The following is a 16,815-nucleotide window of genomic DNA, read 5'->3' on the forward strand; positions in this document are numbered from 1 at the left end:
CTAAGTAGTTGAGAAAAGAAAGACTCTTGTATAAATCCCATCCAGAAGTCATTTTGTCTATTAACTTAAGTCCTGAAACAAAAGGAAGCTACTCTCCACTGGGCCTCACTCTGCTGGTGAAGGGATGGAGAGTGCTCCAGAGGCCCTACTGGCTTCCTTCTAGAGGGGATCAGAGTGGTAGAAGAAGATCAGTGTCCCCCTTTTCCCAGATACTTCTGTAAGTCCACTAAAGAACCTTCAGGGCTTCCCCTTTTCTCTCCTCCTATCTGAGTGAAAGTGAGAGAACATGGAGGCTAGGAAGAGAGTGAATGGTAGCGAGGAAATAAAAATTAATGTGGATTTTGGAATTAATGTGAGATAAATGAGAGACAATCAATTATTAAAAGGGTAAACAGACTGAGGAATGAGACAGAGCTCTGACAGTCACTTATTCTACATAAACAAAAAAGGGGGAAGGAGACAAGGAACATGATGCTCAAATACCTAGTGTCTCCTGCTGTAACTACTAAAGCCACACAAAATGGGGAAAAAATAATTTGCTGCCTGTCTTGAGGGAGGAGAAAAATGCTACTTAGATGAGGGCCTACCTATATCCATGTCACACCAGACATTTAGAAAGAGTCAAGAACCAAGATGGTAAAATGGGGGGAAACCAACGAGCATCGTGGAAAAGTTTATTCTTTTAGCATGGACATTGCAAAATTTTGTTCTTTATCAGTTTACAGGAAATACTGGTTGGTTTGTATTAAACAGTGTCTGTCACCTCATTCACAATAATTCTGTATCATAACTATTACTGTTACATGCAAAATGCTTTTAGGTAAGATCTCATAGGACACATCAAGCTAACAAAATTAGTAAAAGAGTGACACAGTAGAACAAAACTTGTTTTCCTAAATCGTTCTTCCTACCAGTTGTTTCCTTCCAAACATATGATCTGACATACTTATTGAGCAGTAGATTACAGTGGGATATTTTAAAGATGTTAATAAAACTATTCTCTATGAAAGTGTACTACAGAGTCAAAGCTTCCATAGATCTCAAAGTTCATTAGCATATAACACCATCAAAATTCACAAAGAGCATTTCAAATAAGTAGAGTATTTCTGCATTTATGTGTAATCAATATTCAATAAGCACATCTCATCTAGTGGGGTGGCAAGCTATGGATTTATTTTCTTTGATGTGTGACAGTTTACTTATCACTGGTTCATCCACTGAAAATTCTTGATTATAACAAATCTTTCAAGAAACATATTCCGAATCTGAGTTCTGAATGCGGTATTTAAATCAGGGGTGGGTTGTTTTGCATTTTTTTATTATAGGCAGAAGTAAGTAATAAACTTTAACCATGTATTTCCTATAACTGAGACAAAAGCATACCAAATGTTTTACTGCCTTCACCAGATACAATTACAACTCTCAGTTGATAAACAGCATGGAAAAAACTCTCAGGTATCGGGAGATTCTGGTGTAGTTTTTGTTCCACTTGGTATTACAAATTTGTAATACCCAGAGGATAAATTATTTCATTTGAGTCAAAGACTGACTTTTTAGCTAAACTCTTCTATTTTATTCTAATTTTTTTCCACTGATGTAGGATTCCCACACATGTAGTTTTCCCCCCACTTCCATATGTTGCATTTGGTCTGAATGGATGCTGGATTAGAGCTTCCACTTGTGTCTTGGGAAAACCTGCAGGAATTGGAAGGTTTGATCTCCTTACGTTTTAGTCTGGAAATCCAAACCCAGGAAGACTGGAAGTTTTAAACCTTAAAATAAATAGGAATTTTTAATTTTTCCTCAGTGTTGGGAGTTTCCTCTCTATAAATACAAAAAATACTGTTTTATATAAATACTGTTTTTGTATAAATACAAAAAACCCAATCTTGGCTAGATTTCTTGGTTATAATATCATTATACATATTGTTACATGTTTTAATCCCAAGAGTTCTTTCAGCCACGTTCAAGAAAGTCACAGCACACAGAATTTAAGCATTTTCAATCCCCTTCAAACTACAGTTCCCATTTTCAAGACATTGCACTGATCACTAACATTTTCAGTTGCAATGTCCATCCAAAACTAAATTACTCAATTTGCAATTATGTTATATTTAGGGACTCTAATTTCTATTTATTTTGGTAGCTTGGTGCTTTCTCTTCTTAGGAAGAAAAGTTGATTTTTATAGGGTTTTTTTTTTGTTTGTCTTTCAAATTGTGACAGCATAATTCTGAGCTGACATCTGTTGTAGCATTAGCCCATGATGGTTTTAACATTCATTTCCAAATGACACAGGCAGGAATTGCGACTTTTGACCACTCAGTATCTTTGTTGGATGCAAACACAAACATGCAGAAAACTTCCTAAGTAGCTGTTGTGCGTGACTTGGAAGTGAATGAGAGCAAACAGCAGGGACAGGAAGTGAATGACTTAAAAAAAAAAATCCCTTGAGGGAGGAAACATTTCCGGTTTCTATTTTTGATTTGTTTTTTTTTAAATTTGCATAATTATTAAAAATGTCAGAAGTGGGGTTTTATCAGTTTGCTTAAAGTTTATACTTAAAATTGAACCACCCCAACTAGATAACTGATCCTCAACTTCAAAATAAATATATCTACTGTGAAAAATATTTTCACACCATTTAAAGAGTCTCTCAAACCAACTGTTAAGACATGATCAGCTGTCTAGGCAAAGAATACCAATTGCCTGATGTAACAGACAGATGGCTCTAAACATGGCCCTATTATAACCACACCTACTAGTTGAGGAGTAATCTTCCACTGACTAGTCAAGACATAATGAAAGTTAACAAAATTGTCAATTACATCCAGCATAATATTTCTAAAACTTGTTAAGTTAGAAAATTTTAAGGAAAAAAAAGTTAATATTATGTTGGAACACCTTACAAACTTAAGCTATTTAAAATATTCCTAGTCCTTTGAATAGAAGGATCCAAGGCACTGATATTTTGGCAGTGAGGCTTAATTAAAGAAAGAGAAACAGTAAAGTAACCAGATATCTGACAAATAATAAGTTATCATTTAGTAGAATAAACTGCAGTCTCCACTTAAGGCTCACAGTGATCCTTAAAATGTATTATATAATAGTAAAAGTTCATCTTTATGGACAGTTCTATAAATTTATCTGAGTAATTGTCTACCAGCACAACAATCTTTATGAAATTTGAAAGAAAAATCTCAGTGATCTCACAAATTTCTAGTGGCTATTATACAAAAATCCAGCAACATTTACATATACGTTTTTTAGAAATTGTTGCTATACTCCATTTTAACAAGACTACAAAGACAGCATTAGTAGAGTTTCATCTTGGGAAATTACAGCAAAATTACAATTTCTTCCTTTGTAGCATGAAGAGGGTCCAAAATCTTGTGCAAGAGACAATTAAATGTTATTTTAGGAGGCAGGATTAACTTTTGTTTAAATTTTTAGTTTGTGTCCGATAAGAATAGAAACAAAATAATACATAAATAATTGTAATTAGAGAGAAACCTGCTTCTCAGTGAAGTTAAGGTTTTAGCTTTCAAACTATGGAAAACATAAATACAGATTCTTAAGAGATGTATTCAGAATTCAACTGAAGGCCACATAGGTAGGACATCCCTATAAAACTGAAGATATACTTTCAATCATAATAACAATTCTGACTTACTGTATCTGTATCGTGGTTTGTTTAAATGCACTTCCTGTTCCTGGGTCACAGTCCCACAGAATTTGCTTTTGAGAGATTTATAAACAAATGTAAATAAATGTGTTGATGTCACAAAAATCAGGAAGCCAGCATATCCTTGTGGCCCGCGTCGCTTCCCGCAGCTCCCATTGACCGGGAATGGTGAACCGTGGCCACTGGAAGCTGCGAGTGGCCGTGCCTGTGGACAGTCAATGTAAGCAAACTGTCTCACAGTCTGCCAGGGGATTACCCTAACAGGCCGCGTGTGGCCCATGGACCAAAGGTTGCCCACCACTGCTTTATGCTCTTCAATTAATCCTACTGAAGTCATATTAGACAAAGTTAAGCATGTGCTTAAGTCCTTGGGGACTGGGGCTCTAAGGATAATCCTGCAGACCTTTAAGGAATCTAAAATTTTGAAATCAATTTCTATATTCTTGCTGTTTCTCAAAGTCCCAACTAAAAACAATGTACCTTTTAATAAAAAAAATTGCCAGTAAGATTCCAATGAAAGTTTAGTTTAACAAATAAGAGGCTATCAAAGCACTTAATAAATATCAACCAATCCTCAACAAAATATTAAACCAATTATACACACAGGAAAACTAAACCACAGAAATCTAATCCAGAGAAATAATCTGAGTCCTAGTACTCTCATGCAAATATGCTAAAAAAAGTATTTACCATCCCCAATATTTTTCTCTGATATCCTAAGGTATTTCCCAGATCACTAAAGTCATTCCAAATGCAGATGACCAAAATATATAGATGGTTTTAGTACTTGGAGTCCAGATTACTGAGGGACTACCCAGATATTAAGTCAGACATTTGGAAACACATTGGTACATTGGACCTTAAAACAGAGTGTCAGAAATGTTGAGATTTCAAACTAAGTCTCATGGACAATTTTTTAAATTTAAAATTTGTTGGATTTATTTATAGATTTTACTGTGTTAATCATCCTCATAATAATATCCAAGCTCCTCAAAAACATTAATGAATTTAGCCTTAAAACACCTTGTGAGGTAAAGTATTACCAACCCCATTTTACAGATGGAGAAACAGAGAAAGGTAAAGTGACTCACACAAGGTCACCAAGAAAGACCTTCTGATTCCCAAGGAAGTCTAGTGGTAAAGATGTTACTTAGACAACAGACGATTTTCATATCACCTTTAAGGTATAGGATATTGTTTGTTTTAAACCAAGTGTTGCAGAGTATACCTCAGATTCTGCTTTTGTGACCCTAGTCATATTGAAACTACCACCTAAAGGGGCAAGCTATACCCCTTTGCTTCTCGATATTTGCACACAAATCCTATTAGCATTAGAAACGTAGACAACAGAATCAAAAACAGAAACCTATGGAAATTACCAGAATTCTAATCAAGAAAACCCCATAAGTTTACCACAGACCCTTTAGCCATCCCCAAATTATTGAAAATATATAACTGAGTGAAATAATATATGGATTTAAATTTTAAAAATTCATATTATAGCAATATGTTGGTCCAGTAATGCATGCCCTGTCCTATTAATGCACTACTTGTGTGGTTTAAGTCACTCAAGCCTTTGGCCTCACCACACACAAGGTATGCCTTGCAGGGCTGTTAATGCATACCTTCGAAGTCTTATTGCTTAGCTGATACAGATATAAAGAACAAATTATCTATTCTTCCATAGCAGTGCAAGGTAATATTCGTAAAGTTAAAATTATTCATGCACTGAAAAATGGTTTGCTACTGGAATAGTATTTCACATTTGGCTCTTAAAATCCAGAAGATTCCAGTAATATACTAAAATGGGAACTTGCATCTCATTAAAGTAGGGACAGCAGGAGTTTGAATTTACAAATTTCTATTTACCTTTTGTAATTTTAGTTTAACATACTAAAAACATGACAAGTTTCCTGAGATTTGTGGCTTTCAATTTTGCATTCAATATATCAACTACTAAAAGAATGCTTCCTTGCTTCTCCACCTCCCCTCCCCCCATCTTCTTTATGATGATACTAAAAGGTTCATATGTCATTTGGGACAGGAAGAAAGAAAGACTAGGTATTGTAGTTTCACTTAAATGTTTATGTACAGTATGAGAGTTTTTACACTTTACAGTATATATATATTTAATGAGTTAACAACAAAAAAAGATTCGCGTGCTGAAAAATTACACATGGGCAAGAAAGCTTTACATCTGAAGAAGCAAAGTAACAGGTTTTAATCTTGTCTGGATAATTCCTTGAACAGTAACATCAAAATGTTAAACTAGTATTCCCAAACTACCACCACCATCTCCAGTAAAAAAAAAAAAAAAAAAAAAGTATTTTGTCAAAGATTAACCTGACATTCACAAAAGCAATGACTAAGAATTTAGTTAGGATTATTTTAATCTTTTGTCTTTTTTTATAAGTATTACTGGTCCTTGTGTTAGTAACAGATGTATTGCGATACATATCTAGATTAACTAGCATGGATATAGGAATTATTCCAAAACATTATTAAAACAAAAGTGAAGAGATTAATATGGCATGCATATCACATCACACAAGATACAAACACACCCCCCAAGAAGCTACTTGAGTCTATCGTCTCCCCCACCCCCACCGGTGAGAGTGGTCTCGTTCATTTGCCTTTCACACACATAACCAGTAAAATTAATCAGCTGGGATACAGCATTTTATTCATAGTAAAATCAAGACATGTTTTGTACATGATTTGAAGAAAACAGCCTTTCATTTAAACATAACAAGCCAGTAATGTGCTGCAGACAAACGCACTGCATGGGGTGTGGAGGACCCGAGCTGATTAGATTACCACAACATCAGCCTGGGGCCGCCATTTTTAGAATCTCTAAAGGACAAAAGAGGGAAATTACAATTTTTACTCCACATTTACCATAAGTAACTTAAAAAGTACAATGTTTATGGTCAAGCATTTAGGTATCCTACCTATGGTCATAGCCATCTCTTTCAGTTCACTGAGGTAGGTCTCAAAAAACAAAAAAGCCTTTTCGTTACTAATCCCTTTAGGATGATGTACATAAACTAAGGCTAAACATTCTTAAGTTCGACTTTAATCAAATGTAGTGTATACAATTTTAGGAACCTCAGGGCTTTTAACTACCGGACATTCCTAAATGACTGAATATAGAGGAATACAGGACCTTTCTAATCGGACTACTTATATTTCTTCTCCCCTATTTAGTACTACACAGTGGACCGTTTGTTTCTCCTCCCCTACATCTGCAGCAGTAGGGTCTACTCCACTAATGCCTTTCAATTAAAAAAAAAAGATTTAGATGTGCCACACAAGGAAACAGGAATACTAGATATAAAAACTAAAACAAGGAGGCGAAGATGAGTATTTTAAATATACCTTAGGCTCCTTACCGTCGCTACAAAGGGGGTGGGGAGAATCATCCCCTTTTAAATTGACACAGAAACTCTTTAGAACTGTTTTCCGTTTGACCAGGTTACACCACAGAAGAGATGTTAAAAGGGAGGGAGGGAGAGAGGGAGGGAGATGGGGGTGTGGAAGGGAGAGAGATTAGGCCTATAACGAGCCATTTTAGCATCACAAAACAAAAATATGCAGGATAAGGGAGACTATTTCCTAAGCTTCATGCATACAACCCAATACGCAATCATACTGTTACAAATGCCTGCTCTTCAATGCTGGGTCTACAGAAATTTATGTTGTATGTCACATAATAGCCCCTCTTGGGTTTGTTTGGTTTTAATCATAATGCATAAATCCGGCATAACTGCCAAAAAAAAAAAAATCCCCTCGGCGCCTCCAGTCACAGTAACCCGCCATATTCACAAGATATAACGACTCCCTTTCATTTTAAAACCAACCCACAGAACATGGAACACAACCCAAAGCAATTTATACAGAATCATGCACGGTTTAGAGGGGAGGGGACCTCACACCCCACCCCTCCCAGATGTAAAGTGATGCCTCCCTAACATTTTAACTCTTACTAGGAACCCCCCTTCCCCCTCGGCAGGAACGATAATCATAACAGGAGACTCACCTGTAATGATCACAGGCCAGGCAGCAGCTCCCCCTTAGCTGAGCCCCTTTCCTATCCCAACCAAAACAATGCAACGGCCCCACTGCGGATATCCCTAGCCTGGGCAGGACGCAGCCCTCAGCTGGCTCTGGTAAAGAGGAACGAGCAGAGGGGTCCCCCAGACCGGCTCGGTACTCAGAACCCTGCAGGGACCAGCTCGGAAGCGCCTTTGCCTTGGGACCCGTGTACAAACCCCGCTGCCGCTGCTGCTCCCGTCTCCCTCCTCTCAGCCTCCTACGCTCCCTCTATGTCACTGCCTCTCTCTGGGAAAATGGCGTCCTCCGCTCTCCCCTCCCTCCCACTGCACGGGGCTCACCCGTCCCGCCCGGCAGGGGCAAGGTTACCAGGGCGAAGCCAAACGGCCGCCATTTTGCTTGTGGGCTGGAGCGCAGTCTGTGTCCGTTAAGTCCTCCCTTGTGCCATCTCCATTTAACAAAGGAGGTTTCCTCACGATATTAAATTGTTCGACGGCCGGGGCCAGGGAGCGCGACCCCGATCGAAAAATGCTAGAAAGGGGCAGCCTAGGGAACGGCAAGGGCGAGAGAACTGGGTCTGGGTGGAGGCTCGGGGCGATCGTGCAGCGGAGTCCACTGGCGGTGGGGGGGCTCGGGCCCTAAATGATGCTGCGGAGGACCTAAAGCGCGGAGCGAGACCTTGTCTTCCGCAGGGACGCAGACACGGAAACCTGTCTTCAGCCTACCACCTGCGCCAGCCTACCCTCTGACCTCTTGTGAGCCTGGGCCAGCCCTCCTGACACCCACAGACTGTGGGGGAGGCGGCCAGACCGAGGCAATCTCCCCCACGCAGAGTGAGACGGGGGATAAGAGACTGAAGCCCATTTGGTGAACGATGGAGGGTTGCTGGCTGAGGGGACCTCCCCCTCCAGTTAGTGGAGACCTGAGGCAGATCCGGCTGAGGAAGTCTCTCCACAAGTAACTGAACTTTAGCCCAGGCCTGCCTCGAGGAACCTCCTCCTCCAAGGAACGAGACTGGGGCACTAGGGTGAGCTCTGCCTGCCAGGCTCCCCTTTAGCGAATGACACTTGTGGGGGCAGGTCTGGGGCAGCCCTGCTGTGGACTCGCCACGGGCAGAGCAAGAGGTAAATGTGTGTGAGGCAGGCGCAAGCCCCCCTGTTTATGCTGAGCTCCTGCCCTTCCCTCACATCCCCTCCCTGTGTGTGCTGCCCACACACCGCCCCGCATTCCCCGCCTGGCTTCAGCCGCTCCGGCGATGGCTGAGTGAGGGAGGGGAGGCGGCGGCGGCTGGGGTTTCATTCGACGCCCACCAGGGGCTGAGCGAGCCTCCTTCAGTGCGCAAACTCGGGGCACCACATAAAAGCTGGGCTGGCAGCTCTTTACCTTGCCTCGATGGAGCCGCCACAAGCGGGTAGCCGGAGAAGCCGCTAGCAGCGGCGCTAGAGCCTCGCCTTCCCCATGCTTTGGGCACAGAGGGGCTGTAAAGAACCGCTGCTGCGGCAGGAAGGAGTCAAGAGGAAGGGATCTGGATGCAGAGGAGGCGGCTGTAACGAGGCATCGAGTATGGGGGGAGGGAGTGATTAAACGTCTTGTGGCCCTGGCGGAGTCTGAGGATATTTTTTCCTGTCTAACTCGTGTGTGTGTGTGTGTCTGTCTCTCTCTTTCTCTCTCCATAGGGCGCTTGGTTGGGCTGCTCGCTCGGGTTCTGCCTGTTGTTGCGCGAAATGGCGGCTGCTATCTTGGTGGGTTTGGTTTTGTTGTTGTTTTTTTTTTTCCCTTCTTTCCCCTCCCCCATCTCTGCCTTGGCCACTTCTCCGCAGCGAACCGCGGTGAGGACTGAGTGAGGAGGGGGGAGCGGACCGCATTGAAGCCAATCGCCAAGCTGGCTCGGCTGCCCAGGCGCGCCCGGATTGGCTGCTGCTGACATCATCTTGCAGCAGGGGCAGCCGCAGCTGGGCAGGGCTCAGGAGCTGTCGGGGGAGGCTGGTGCAAAGGGAGAAAACGGGCGCCATGATCCCGGCGCTGGGGAGTCCGTGAGGGCTCGGAGACTGAGGCAAGCTCATGGGAAGGGAACGAGAAGGCCTTGACAACCGTCACCCAAGCGGTGCCGAGACCGAGGAGATAAGCGGGGGGAGCGGGCCAAGCTGTGCCTGTATTTGTAACTGCGTCAGTACAAGATGGCGTAGGGTCTCCCTGGAGAGGGACGGGAGCTGCACGTCCGCCGGAGGTCATGTGACCGCGTTGCATTCTTGTGGGGTTGTTTGGCTGCAGACCAAGTTGGCGGAGATGGCGGCTGCTGCTGGAGAGAGTCCGCGCTTCCTTCCCCGCCCCATCATCCCCGCCCCAGGCTGGAGAGTCTGGGTGGATTTTTATTTCCCTTCCCTATTACCCGTCTGTAGAAGGGTGTAGCTGGTGCTGCTGAAGAAAGTTCTCGCTTCTTGTCCTATTCCCCACCCCCAGGATGTGGCAGCTCCTTCTGGGGGAAGTTCATTCCTCCTCCACCTCTTCTCTGCATTGAGCTTGGCTGCTGCAGAGGAAAGTTCTCGTTCTTCCTGTCCCTGTCCCAGCCTTCTTTCCGTGAGGGTATGGGGGTGGAGAGTAATGTTTTTCACAACTCCCGGACAAGGCTGTAAGGTGTCTGATTGCTGTTATCTAAATTAGGTCACATTTGCGATCCACTTTGGGTGACTAAAATGCCTGACTCTCCTTATTTCACTTGTAAGAGCAACTCCTTCTTTGTTGGTTAGATAACCTGTGGTAGTGCTTGTTGGTGTCTCCATCTTAGTGAGACACTTAACTATCCTAGTCCCCTCTGCACAGTTTGCAAATATACTCCTTTTTGTGAGCTGCTGTGTGCTCCCTCTCAACATTGGACTGACTTGCAGAGGTGGCTTACTAAGGACGAATGATGAAGGTCCTTCATAGGATTGACCAGTCATAAAAGTTGACTAATATTTTTTTGGGGTGATACCAGCTTTTCCAGTGGAACAGCCTCTCTCACTTAGAGAACATGATGCAGTTAAATAACAGGTAGTTCAGACTACAGATATATAGAAAATCTGATTTGAAGTATTGCAATTGCATCCAATGTATTAACTCTTGGATTTGCATGCGCATATATATATATATATACTATTCATATTTGTGTATATATATAAAAATATGAATAGTTATGTAATCCTGGTAGTCTTTTAAAGATGCCATACTTAAAACTAGACTGAACAAAACATTAGCAAATTTAAAACTAGAGGAGTCTATGCTTTCTCCATAGAGGGACTAATGTGTTATCCCTCTTAAATTGTTCACTTATATTCTGTTTGCATCTGCCTCTCTTTCCAGACAGTAGTGAGCAAGGAAGGTGAACTTAAATATGCATTGTCTGATGTCTTATCCTGGAGATTGTGTACTGTTGCATTAAAAATACTACAAATATTTGCTACCAAGTTACACAAATCAAGACTTATCTGTAAGTCACATGGGTGGGTTGGAGTCTAGTTACATAACTAAATGTGGTCCCAGTTACAGCCTTTTAGCCTGACATATAGCCCTGGAGTGACTGGCATCTATGCTACTTTGAGAGGTAGTCTGAGTACTTTTGCATAGTTGCAAATAACTTCACTAAGGGAGAAGGGCCTCCTTTCTATCCAACATCAAATAGTGTTCTCCTTTTTTCTTTTATTTTAATTTCCTACATGTAATTCAAGATAAATGCAGAGATTAGACACTGAAATATAGATGGCTAACTTAATTATTTGAGGCTCAAAGGTTTAAGAACTTGGACTGTCTAACTTACTTTATTGTTAAGACCGCATCTCGGGGATTAACTTCTGTATTCAGTCTTCTTTATGAAAAGATGCAGTAAGTTTGAGAGGCTTTTTTTAAGGAGCATGTCAGCTGAATATCTGGCAATGACACTGATTGAAGAAAATGATCTTATTTTTTAATATTACACACACAAAATATTTTGTTCTAGAAACGTGTGATTACATTTACAAAAACATACTTGCTTAATTTAGATACTTGAAGCTAGTGGAGTTGTTGATCTATCTGGATCTGCAAAGATTTGTTCCAGAATCTCCACCACTTTACTATTCCTCTGTCCCTGCCACTACAGTAGCAGAGAATGCTTGTGCTGTTCTTAACCACAGTGCATATCTTACATTGTCATAGGAGCACAGTGAAAACAAATATACATACTTCTATTTGATTGTGGTGCTTTGGTATGTATGCCACAAGGGCTGTATAGAGCCCATATGAGCAACCTTGGCACAAACTAGGGGGGGAGGGAAAGCAGAAAAGTAACGAGGCACAAGCAGAGCCTTACAAAAAGGGACAACAGGGCAGAAGAAAAGAGGGCCAGATAAAGGTATTTGCTCTCTTTAACAGTAGAGACTATCCCGTTTAGTCTAAACTCACCTCCGCTACTGCTTGAGCTACTGCGGTACACCTCCGCTACTGCTTGAGTCAGTCTAACTTGCATTGCTCAGGAGTGGGAAAAGCTCTCTTTGCCCCCAGAAATGTGACTTTTGCACTGTCCACACAGCTGTTATTGCAGCTTCCACTTCTTGCCAAGGTGGAATAATTATGCCAACAGGAGAGCACTCTCCCGTCAGCATAACATATCTTTATCAGACGTGCTACAATGGCACAGCTGCATCAGTGTAGTGTAGAGTTGCCCTCAGTCCCTTTAAATTGGAATTGTACCTCTTCTTTAATGTGAAGTGACTGAATACAAAACTTTATTTGGTTAATGAGGTGCACTTAGGACTAGCTGGTGCCCCTTGGATTTCATGCTGGAGCTGAGGGTTCTGCTGCATGTAGACCTATCCCATTCTGTTATGATAGGCAGCGTTGCCTGCACAGCACTACTTCCTTTTCTTCATCCAGCCCAGAGGGGTAGGGGGGGAAAGATGAGGGTATGACAGACATAAGGGTCCACTAACTTTTCTGTATTATATAGCATAGAGTCCTGGGGGCACTGTTGGCTCAGGAAACTTTAGTGGTACAGTGCCTCTGGAGTAATGGTGACTTGGATGGAGTGGTCTCTAGAACTTGAGAGGGGGGTAGAAGGGAGGGAGAGTAGAAAATGAAGGCTTAAATGCTCAAAATACTCTTCTGAGTTGAGCATTTGTTAATATTTTTAGTTTAATATAGGTCATAGCTTGGATGTAGTAGCCTTATTAAAAATAGCAATTTTATAGTGTGGCTTTGTATTATAGAAACTCTGATTAACTGTAGACTAAACCGAATACAACTTCTTAACAAAAAATGGAAGAACCAGGCTAATGGAGGAATGGGTTGTTGTGGTAGTATTTTTGCTTTGAAACTGGACGGTTAAGTTACACTGCAAGCCAGTGAATAAAATTGAATTTGGGGGATTACCTGAACCTGCTGAAGTGAGGGGCAGCTAGCTATTTGACTCTTCAAAACTGAAAGACAAATGAATAGTAAAAACCCAGAGGGGAGAGATAATCTGATACTTTGCTTTCTCAGATATCTGAATAAGATCCGTTATTTCCCCCACAGGTGTCTTAAAGACATGGTAGGTAGAGGTGACCTGTTTCAGAGATAACTGCAACAACTGGATTTGTGAGCCTTCTGTCCAGAGTTGAAGTACCACTTAACTGTAATTGTTCCTCTTGTGTGTTTCTGCCATTAGGCAAGGTACTAGAATGTTCCATGGGAGGTATCTGGGATTGGGTTAGAAAGATGTTGCTTACGTTGGTGTGAGCATTTTGTCTGAGTTTAAAGACCTGCTGTTGAGGTTCTGACTCATGTGATTGACACCTGGGATACACTGGGCCCCAGGAAGATTTTTGGCATATGCTCAAGCCTAATCTAATTGCAATAGCAGGTTTTCTTGTGTTTGAGAGCAAAACCGCTTCAGTGTTGTCACATCTTAGAAGTGATACAGTTTAGCAGCTTCAACCTATTAGCTGCAGAAGAGACTAGGAAAGTTTAATATGTTGTCTTACTGTAGTTTTATCCAGTCTGACCTGCTCAAATGTGCATCCCTAACTCCTGCAATAACTCTTATTCAGCATCATTTATTTCTTAAGTTTACACCAGGGTTCCATGTATAATGGACTAAGTTTCTGTGTAAGAAATCTGCCTATTGTTAGCTTGCTACATAAAACAAAACATTGTTGACCCCTGCTCTTGTGCATCTATACGTGACACTTCTTCTCCTCCCCCTTTTTGACTTCCACAAAGAGTTCAGTGAATTTCTTGTGCCTGTTCCCATGATGCTGCCTTTAATGGAGGGAGACCCTTCCAGAATAGAGACAGCATGAACCATGATACTTCTCTTAAGGCTGTTTTGCAGTATGTGGTGGGGTATCTCAGAATTCTAGGTATGGGCTAAGTGAGGAGAGACTTGAGCAAAAGGTTGTAAACTGCTCCCAGATCTCAACTAGCTCTAGCGTTCTGCAGGAGATAGTCAGCCACTGGTGTGCAGGGGGTTCAGTATAGTTTTGGAGTTGGGGAGACTTGCATAAGGTAATGACAGAGCTTCTCTGCCCTACTAAAGCTGTTTGCACCTTTCTCTCCTTTATTGTATGTGCATAACCAAAATCAATATTGGTAGAAAATCCAAACATTTGCCCATTTTAGAAGTTTTTTGCCAGGTGTCAATGCTTAAGTTATAATATGAACATACCATAATTTATGGCAGGGGTGGGAAAACCTTTTGGGCTGAGGACCACATCTGGGTGTATGCAGGGTTGGGGTGTGGGAGGGAGTGCAAGGTGTGGTGTGTAGGAACAGGCTCAGGGCAAGGGATTGGGGTAGAGGAAGGGTGTGGCCTGCAGGAGGGAGCACAGGGTTGGGGTGCGAGGTGCAGGAGGGGTTCAGGGTCTGGCCCAGTGCCGCTTACCTAAAGTGGCTCTGGGGTGGCAGCAGCATGCACCGGGGCCAGGGCAGGCTCTCTGTATGCCTGCCCTGGCCCCACGCTGCACTGCTCCAGGAAGCAGCCAGCACCATGTCCCTGTGCAGCCCCTGGGGGAAGGGGGGTGGGCCACAGGGCTCCATGTGCTGCCCTTGCCATGCCTCCAGGTACCTCCCCAAAGCTCCCATTGGCCGCAGATCCCCATTCCCAGCCAATGGGAGCTGTGGGGGGACAGTGCCTGGAGGCAAGGGCAACACACAGGGCTTTCTGCGCTGCCTCTCCTCTTCTTCCCCCCCCCCCCACAAGAATGTGGTGCTGGCTGCTGCTTAGAGCAGCGCAGGGCCTACAGCACCACAGGGAGCAAGTCCTGCAGGCTGGATCCGGCCTGCAGGCCATCATTCACCCACCCCTGATTTATGGTGTGTGAAGAATATTTTATTTTAGAAACTTCCGTAAAAGAGTAACTTATGTTAATCTAACTTAACAGTGGATAAAATTTGTCAATTTGTGTGGTTCTAATGCATCCCCTGTTGAAAGGGGCCTGGGTTCATATTTTGTGTTAAGAAGGAAATGTAAATGGCTGTTCAGGTATTAAATGAAAACTTTTTTGCGTTCTCAAGCCCTGGGTGCTGAAAGCAGTCTCTGAACTAGGATGAATAGCAGAGCAGCCATCAGTAGATCAAAATCCTGATGCATGCTAGTGTGTCAAGGATTTTTTGATCCTAAACATGACATCTCATTCATTTGACTGGTAGATACCCCTCTTCTGCTCCTTCCCCTCCCCCAAAACTGTCTCACTTTTTGAGACAATTTTGTTTTTCCTTCCACCTTACTGTAGAGAGCCCAGAATTAGACTGCAGCCCAAGTCAGAGCTTTTTGCCTATTCCTCCAAAAAGGAGCTGTGGCCCAAATTAAGGACAGCTGTACAGCTTTCGTTTTGTTTAGCTAGTAGTGTCTAGGCAAGACACTTTCACTCTCACAGATCATCTAAAGGCAAAGAACCAAGCTTCTAGGCCCTCTCTCAAACTAGAGAACTATTGTGTTTTAAACTGTTACATACTGAACTATAGGAGCCATACTGACTTGTGTTCTGAGCCAGACCTACTTTACCAGTGTCTACATAAGCATGGTTCTAAACAATTTCTGGCACACTGTAACTAGGACTTTACCATACTAAACTGCTCAGGCTCTTAAGGTTTATTTGTATGGGGCCATGCAATTGATTTGCCTTCACTTTCCTGAAGGTGTGAAGTCAGCACATAAATTAAAGGATGTTAAAGCTGTGTATGGTCTCAGTAGTAAAGTATCCTGAACTAAAACTACTTTATTCCTGAGTGAGAGATCCACTCAAGGGTTTTAACACCTTTTAATATATATGCATTAACTTCATACCTTCAGTTGACTTGCCTTATTGTAGACAGGGCCTTAGGCTTAGTCTATACTAGCCCTTTTGCCAGTAGGGGGTGTGGAAAAAACACCCCTGATCAACATAAGTTTCACTGACAAAAGTGCCAGTGTGAACAGTGCTATGTCGGCAGGAGACATAGCTACCGCCGCGTGTTGGGGGTGGATTTAATTATGCCAGCAGGAGAGCTCTCTCCAGCAGCATAGCACAGCTACATGGGAGACCTTACAGCAGCACAGCTGTAGCAGTACAGATGTGCCTCTATAAGGTCTCCAGTGTAGAGACCGCCTTAGAGTGGTAACTTACCACTATTTTAACTAGGTTTATTTGCCACTTAATCTTCTCATTAAATCTCAAATCAGGAATTATTTTGGTGAAAGTTTTTTCACTTCCAAAAGATAATTTTGTTTGTTTCACTAATACGTACTATTTGCATTTGTAGTTCAACTTTAAAACTACTTTTCAGTGGTTACCATTCCAGGGTGACATGCTGGAACAAATTCACATGCATATAAAGGCATAGCCTACAGTTGTTTTTAGGCTCTATTTTTAAACTTGTTCTAATAGGTTGAGCAATGTTTAACAAGTTGTATTCCACAGTCCTGTTGGTTGAAGGAAAAAACCACACTTCATGTAGGAGCCAGACTGTCTGGATTCAGCTAGCTAGCCACTCTATTTTCTTAATCTCTAGTGCTGGGACTACTGATCCTTGTCCTCAAAGACAACAACTAGAAGAGCTATGTTGATTTCTGGTACAGAAGGGGAGAAAATGACTGGATAGATTGTCT

At 42.3% G+C, this 16,815-nt stretch overlaps 1 protein-coding gene and 1 long non-coding RNA gene across 5 annotated transcripts in view; one reads left to right on the top strand and one right to left on the bottom strand.

Moving 5' to 3' along the window:
• The window catches only part of KMT2E (lysine methyltransferase 2E (inactive)), a 120,081-nt gene extending 112,056 nt beyond the window's left edge, over positions 1 to 8,025 (bottom strand). Inside the window, exon 1 of one of the 3 annotated variants that reach the window (XM_074942498.1) lies at positions 7,723 to 8,025. The gene's annotated coding sequence lies outside the window, so the exon portion shown is untranslated. The remainder of the gene's footprint in view (positions 1 to 7,722) is intronic. The other 2 variants (XM_074942499.1, XM_074942497.1) reach the window with 2 other exon arrangements.
• Positions 8,026 to 8,440: 415 nt separating this feature from the next.
• LOC141980838 (uncharacterized) overlaps positions 8,441 to 16,815 on the top strand; it is a 34,530-nt gene continuing 26,155 nt past the window's right edge. Inside the window, exons 1-2 of one of the 2 annotated variants that reach the window (XR_012637612.1) lie at positions 8,441 to 8,763; positions 9,413 to 9,478. This is a non-coding gene — a long non-coding RNA (uncharacterized LOC141980838). Of the gene's footprint in view, positions 8,861 to 9,412; positions 9,479 to 16,815 lie in introns of both variants that reach the window. The other variant, XR_012637613.1, reaches the window with a different exon arrangement.

Source organism: Natator depressus, chromosome 1, assembly GCF_965152275.1.
Source record: "Natator depressus isolate rNatDep1 chromosome 1, rNatDep2.hap1, whole genome shotgun sequence".
In the NCBI taxonomy this organism is placed as follows: domain Eukaryota; kingdom Metazoa; phylum Chordata; order Testudines; family Cheloniidae; genus Natator; species Natator depressus.